Raw genomic sequence first — 7,538 nt, forward strand, 5'->3', positions numbered from 1 at the left:
TAGTATGTATGAGATCATTCATCACTATTACCTATTGCCCACAACTGTGTGGCAGATTGTAATATCTATCAATAAATAAAAAATATTAAAAAAAAAAAAAGAGCTCCAAATGAAAAATTAAGGTTTTGAAACAGCCGCCATTTTTTATTTCCCCTAACTATACTTGACAGACTCCTCAGATTTGACTAGTAATTATAAATAATTTTCATAAAAGTAATCAAAAATTGGGGTGAAATAACTGCCTTTTTTCATTCATACCATGTATACAAAATTAAATAAAATAAATAGAAGTAAAAATAATTATAGGATATTAATTACATATAGGATATGTATGAACAGAAATATAATCGATTAAATAATAAAATAATTTATAAGCAACATACAGGAAATTAAATTTGAGTAAAAATAAAATAAATACTTAGTTAATCTAACATACTATAGGGGTATTCATGATCTTTAGTTTAACATGTTAAATAGAAAAAATCATGTTAAATGAAGAAATATTTCCTTCTTTTACAATGTTAAAAAGATATAACATATAATAAACACATTCGATTTTCCGACCCTTGTTCAAGATAGATTTTTACTAACTTAATATATAATTTAATTTTTTTTATCAACTTCAATGTATATGTGGTTGTACTATTTGTTCGTAAATATGAAAAAGTTGCTATAAAAATGCACTTTAAGGCTGATAATTTGATTTCAAAATCTCAGTTACGCGTTTTTTTTTGTTTTTTTGGGGGGCCAGGAAAATTTATCATAAAAGAATAATATGACTTACTTTTTGCTAATCTATCAATAGCTCGCTGAGTACACCTCGTACTGAAATATAGATATACGGCTCATCTACTTTTTCTTGTATCTACATAAAAACAACAATAATAATTTAAAGGACCAAAAAACTCACGTCCAAGGGAATTAAAACAACAAGCATAATTATTAACAATATTAATTAATTCAAATAAGCTTCAGATAAAGACAGATTTACTATTTACTATGACAGATTCCTTTACTACCAACAATGGCCACCCCTGATATATATGATAATTTTTCTATTCTTGTTTGACTTTTCCTTTACGATTTCACTCATTTCTTCAAAATTGTATTAGATACATTGTACAGATATCTGTACAAACATACCGGATAGCTCTTTTTCATTAATGCCCAGTAAAAGAGAGGCAGATCGACAGTGACAACTATCCCTTCTGCCCTTAACGAAGAGATCTTTGAATAGGCTCTAGTAATGACAGTGGCAACAATTTGCTCGGGGTGGGCACCAGGTTGCTTTGGCAATGTATGTAATTTAGAGGGTCGTGCTCGCTGAAATGAGAAGGCGAAATAGAATTGATGTTTGTCCCGCCTCCTTAATGACTCCATCTCTGTCTTATCTGGGCCCTTTAATCCCGGCTCAGTCGTCAGCGATATTTGTCACGTCACGGGGAGGGAAAGTCTGCAAAACAGGAGGCTTATAAACATGGTAGGTAATCGGATCCACGGGTCTTGGTTGAAAGGCGTCATTGAATAATGAATAATGGTCAGAGATTGACTTGGAAACGGCCTGCGATTCTATGCACTCTTTGCGAATCTACCGTCTCAATCATCTATATCAAGTTGCATTGTCAGTTTTTTGATCCATAAGTTTTCACTTATCCAAAGATCTATCTGAATCAGGCCAAAACCCATCTTTTTATTTCAGTTTTGTGTGAAAAATGTAATTATTTGTATTTTTCGACTTTTTTTTTTATTCTCATTTCAGATAAAATATTTTTTTCTAAAGCAATGTAAATATATCTCGTTAAATAATTTATTTATTTATATATTATATTATAGCGTTTCGGGATAGAAAAAAATAATTATCTTTAATGATGGAAATTTAATAATAGGTATTACATAATATTCTATCATTATTTTATATCTCTCTTTTTATTTTAATGAGGGTCTAATAAATCACCTTCGTCACCTAACTACTTCCTTTTTTGAAATGGAGGGATCTCGAAGTAAAATTAAAATGGTTGATTAATTACTTACCCGATTTTATGAAATGTTTAAGTGGCTTTACCCCTCATCACGCCATTAATATTTCCTTGTAGCCTTCCTCAAGCAAGTTATCCAACCCCGCCGTCCATATTCCATCTCCGATCTCCTTCAATTCAAATATTTAGTACATTAACGTAACACTAGTTCATTGCCTTCGGCAGATCTTTTCTAATCCGTTCCTCTTCCTTATGGAATTTCATTTAAACCATCTACTGTCCACCCGATTCCCGAAGAATAACAATTAAAAGTTTAAAATAAAAATGGAAACGGTTAGAATGAAACTCGCAGTAAAGGGGCCCATACAAGGTCAATATGGAATTTCATCAATATATTGGCCCTCTGAGGGGTATATTGTAGCAATAATATTGAAACATGTCCTATGTATACCACATTCAATAATATTCACCGTGTAAGGTGGGATAAAGGTAATATACTCTAAATTTATTTCATTCACTAAATCCATTTTAAGTAATATACTCTTTTAATATGTACTAAATATGATAAAATAGTAATAGAAAAGAGAAAAACAAATAAAATAAGAGCCTTCTTTTTTTTTTTTATCTCGTTCCTATCTTTATCCCGCTCCTTCTTTTTTCGTATCAACTCTTACGATTACTCTTTATTTACAATATAATAAGATGTGAAAAAAGTTACCTTGAGCCATAAAAATTCATTTCTACTTGACAAAGAAAACAGAAATCCCTTTGTCAATCAGGTATTTGAAATGAGCTGTTTATTCTAAATAAACATTATACCATTATAATCTAACATCAAATTTACTAAATATATTTTTATGTAATTAGAGTCGTAAATGTCAATAATAATTTTTGTTTAAGAAATGGAAAATACCAAAATCTTATTAATTTTAAAATGAAAAAAGCTTATTTTATTTTCCTATACCTGACACTAAAATCCCAGCATGATATCAGAACTTGGACATGCCAAACAGTTCCAAGTTGATGAAGGGAGCCGGAAAAAATTCCGTCCGACTGACTGAGGAACATCTGATGAACGAGGTTTAGTTTGGAGGGTATGGTAGTTTGAAAACTGCCTCCTAATGCAATGAACCGACGGTCAAATCAAATTTTGATACATGGAGGAATGGATGTGTGGATTGTGAATGTCTAATTGGGCGCCTTGGGGCTACATTGTGCACTAATCACCCCCCTTGTCTCATCCGTCGACTTGTCCGAGACAATCCACCCCCTAATTCTCCCCTCCCACCCCTACATTCTCTCAGTATTACCCCCGTCGAACCACAACTGTTATTTTTTTCCTATCACTTCTACTCCTGCCGTCTGCTCTTTTCTGGATTTGGTGAACAATAAGCTTGAGCTTAAGTGTTTAAAATTAAAATAAATGGAAAATATTGTTAAATCATTTAATAAATGCTGCAGTGATATGATTCTGAATTTAGAAATATGAGAATATTCCATCAAATAAATAGAGTAAAAAAAAATTCAAATAATAAAATATTTGATATAACATATATTTTAATTGCTTTATTGTAACATTATGCGAAGTTTCATCATTCAATCTGTTATAATAAAATAAATAAATTAATGGGAGAAAAATAAAAGAGGCAAGAATTACCGTTAAGATAATTTCGAAAGATTCTAAAACAAGACCTGAAAAAAAGTAAGTTATTTCACTCCGAATTTGTTTTTACATTATTGAAAGCTATGTACAGGTACTAGTAAAAATTTATAAGTTTTCCAAATGTAGTTATGAGGAATAAAAAATAACAGCTGTTGCAAAAATGAAAAAAAAAAAATTAATTTTTCATTGGAAGCTCCATATTTTTACTTTACTTAACATCGCCTACAGCTCTAAAAACCTAGCAGAACAGCATTTGAAGATAAGCAAATTTGCTAAAATATGAGCCCCAGTTGAGCTCTTAACGTTCAATAAGTCATAATGCGGGAGATACAGTTTTTTTAAAAAGCAAAATTTCATAAAAAATGTACTGAAAAATCAGTCTCAGGAACCATTAGTCATACAGCTGTCATTAGCACTCTAATCAAAGCTAGTTTAATGTGCTATAAAGTAGTTTATGGCGTTTATCTTCGTAATAGCATTACTTTTCATGATTTTTGCAAAAATGAATTGACAAGATATTGATTTCTAGTTCTTTGGAAAAAAATTTTGATTTATAAAAAACTATATCTCAGAAACCACTAGACGTACATATGTCTGTTGGCACTCAAATTAAAGCTAATTTAATCTACTTTAATAGTTTATCATCATAGAGGTAATATTTTTTATGATGTTTTCATATGAAATTTTGTTGGAACGAGATTAATTTATTTTAGCAAATATCATGAAAACTACTACTCCTACGGGTAGTCACTAGGTACTAGGAGTCACTAATTACTTAATTTTACATTGAGCTAGCCTTAATTTAAGTGCTAGCAAACATATGTACGTCTGATGGTACCCAAGATATAGATTTTTGTATAAATAAAATATGTTTTCCGAAGAACTAGAAATCAATATGTGCGGTTAGGATTAGACGGCCATTATTAAACGTGTCGTCAATTTATTAACCATATGCGGGGTACATTGCAGCAATTATATTGTCACATGTCATGTATATACCTTATTCAATAGTTGACCTTCAACACGGCCAAGCAATACAAGATACAATAATTATATATTTTTTATTTTTTTTTTTTTTATTTTATAACTTCTATATTTTATGTTCAGTTTGCTGCATTTATTACTGTTCCAATGCTGACCGCTCACCCACCCCACGTTTTCAAAACAGTAAGCCCCTGTCCAAATCAGACCTATCTTTTAGGTCAAAAACATATTCCAATAAAAATAAAGTTTTCTAAAGCAATGTAGGCTTCTTCCATTAGACAATTTAGTTATCATTTGCTATATTATAAAGTTTCAAGATTGCTAATTCCTTCTTCATAACTCACTGTAAACTAGTTTTTCAGAATAATGAAAACTTTATTAACATTTCATATATAGTTGTGAATCTAGACTTCTTAGTCTAGAAAACTTTGAAAACTGGTCATTACTTCTAGATTCCCGGCTGCCGATTTTGATCTTAGCTCATTATCCAATATTCATTATTGACGTTATCAAACAAAAAAACTAATAGTGAACAATTAGAGTACATTAAACTGGGGAAAATCAGGGTTGGGGATACGCAGACTAGGGGTAGAAGTAATGGCGAAGCATTCAGCCAGAGAGCTCATTACTCGGAGGATGGCCATTGTGGGCCAATAGAACAACTAGCCTATTGGTCCAATGGACCGCCAGCATAAAAGCGAGCTCTGCCATTGGTCCGCTGAATGGACCTGATTGTAATGAAAGACGGTAATATAACGGCCGTGTATTCTGTAATCAGCAATCGACCATCAAAGGCTATCCTTTGTGGAATGGTGGACCCACTCCCTCATTAAGGGGGATAGTTTATGGGCAACCTCCTGCAAAGCTACCCCCTGCAAACCTACCCCCCTACCCAGCAATAAAAACTCATCCTACTGCCCTTGTCGATCGCGCGTCAGCAAATAGCTAAGACGAGAAAAATTCTCATATATCATACGAGGGATGGAAGAGCAAAAGTTCAATTTAAACATTTTGCATCATAGCTCTGAATGCGCAATCTCATTCAAAAATGTAAACTTTGCCGATAAAGCAGGAATACTTTATTGTTTGTTCTCAGTAGAAATGGTGTTACAGGGTTATTCAAATTATTTATTGTATATTCCCCGTATTTTACCCAAAAAATATTTTACTTTAAATAAAATTAATTTTGTCCAAATTAAAGTCCACAAACATTCTTTATTTTCTCAAAAGTCCAACGTTTCGGCCAATTCTGTCATCCTCAAGAAAAATCTTAAAACTCACATAATGATTCTTTCAGTCAAAATTTCCCCATTTTGTCACTATTTGATTAATATGTAACTTTTAATCGTGATCAAGTTAAGTCTATTACACCTTGTTATCATAACAACAATGAAAAATATTGTTATGATAGCAAGGTGTAATAGAGGTAAATTAATTATAATTAAAAGTTTAATATTAATGCAATAGTGACAAAATAGGGTAATTTTGACTGAAACTGTTTTGAAAATTTGACCTGGGCAGCCTGTAAAAATTGAGTGTAAATTGGGTTTTAAGATTATCATAATGGGATGAAAAATTTTCAAATTCGGATTTATTCCTTCTTGCATATCCACGCCTTATACATGTGAATTTATTCGATTTCACAAAAAAAATGTGTTATTCAAAATGAAAAGTCCAAATTTACTTGAATATGGAAATTTGCACTCTTTTTTGGCTTTTAAAAATTTTATTTTATTTATGGTCGTGGGAACATGATTAAGCTTTATTAATTTCAGCTAAAGGGCAATTGAATTTAAAAACTTGTTTTTAAAAAAATATTCTTGCCCCTTAATTATTAACCACCCTCTAAGAAGCTACTGCCCTCGAGCACTAATACAATCTTCCATAGATTATTTTTATTACAGAAGAAATTTACAGTGTAAGCTAATCATACACATTAAATTATTAATTTTTTTTTTATTTAACTGAACACTCTCACGGTAATTAATTATACGCGTATGTTCGTATGGAGCCTTGTCACTTAAAATGGTAATTTAAATTATTTTTTTATAAATTTAATAAGAAATACTTATAAACATCAAAATCAGTTAATAAATTATAGTATAATTAATTAAGAAGTAAAATTAATTTTAATCGAATCCAATAAGACTCCAGATAGGAACTTTTTTTTTGTAAAATGAAGGTCTGTGATGGTAAAATAAAGATAATTATTCCAGGATAACAATGTTGTAATGTTTTAGTTATAATTTCAATGTGTTATAACGTTTGTCTCCTAAATTTTATAGTTTGATATTGGTAAAAATGTGGTTGGTAATTTGTTATTTTCAAGATTCCCTAATCTGTTTCTATTTTACGGTCTATCTCAATGATGCCTGTATGTGATATATACCTACACTCTTTATAATGCACTTTCACCGTAAATGAAATAATATCTCATTTGAATTTTATAAGCATTCAAGATTTAACGGTTAACGGAGGATTTTACGTTTTGGAGATATGATATGATTTTCTATTTCGTAGTAAATATGGAATTTAGAGCGTTGGTATAGCGAATGCTCAAATCGAAAAACTGTTTCCTGTCGTTTTAGAAAGTGTGTCATACCATCTAAAATACTCCATACGTTTCGCTTGTCAAGATGAATTCCTGGACAGCGAATGAACTGAACATTATTAAAGGATACAGGGCAGGGTTGGGTTTACCACTGAGGTTAATTTTTTTTTTTAGCATCGAAATCAACTTCTTTTTCTTTTTAGATTGCGATCACCGAAATTCCCCCGGGTTCAGCGTAATAAGCTTTAATGATAATTCTTTTCACGCCTACAAAATTAAATTCAATATAAAATTCATAATAACCATTTTTTTTTTTATTTCCATTCTTGCCACTGTCCCCAACCACACCAAACGTCTCATCTCA

The 7,538-nt window shown here is 31.1% G+C and overlaps 1 protein-coding gene across 5 annotated transcripts in view; it reads left to right on the forward strand.

Annotated features, from left to right (window-relative positions):
* Sox102F (transcription factor Sox102F) overlaps positions 1-7,538 on the forward strand; it is a 774,977-nt gene that overhangs the window by 693,625 nt on the left and 73,814 nt on the right. The gene's annotated exons all lie outside the window — the stretch shown is intronic.

This window comes from Halyomorpha halys, unplaced genomic scaffold, assembly GCF_000696795.3.
Source record: "Halyomorpha halys isolate HHAL.00 unplaced genomic scaffold, Hhal_1.1 Scaffold66.1, whole genome shotgun sequence".
NCBI classification, from domain to species: domain Eukaryota; kingdom Metazoa; phylum Arthropoda; class Insecta; order Hemiptera; family Pentatomidae; genus Halyomorpha; species Halyomorpha halys.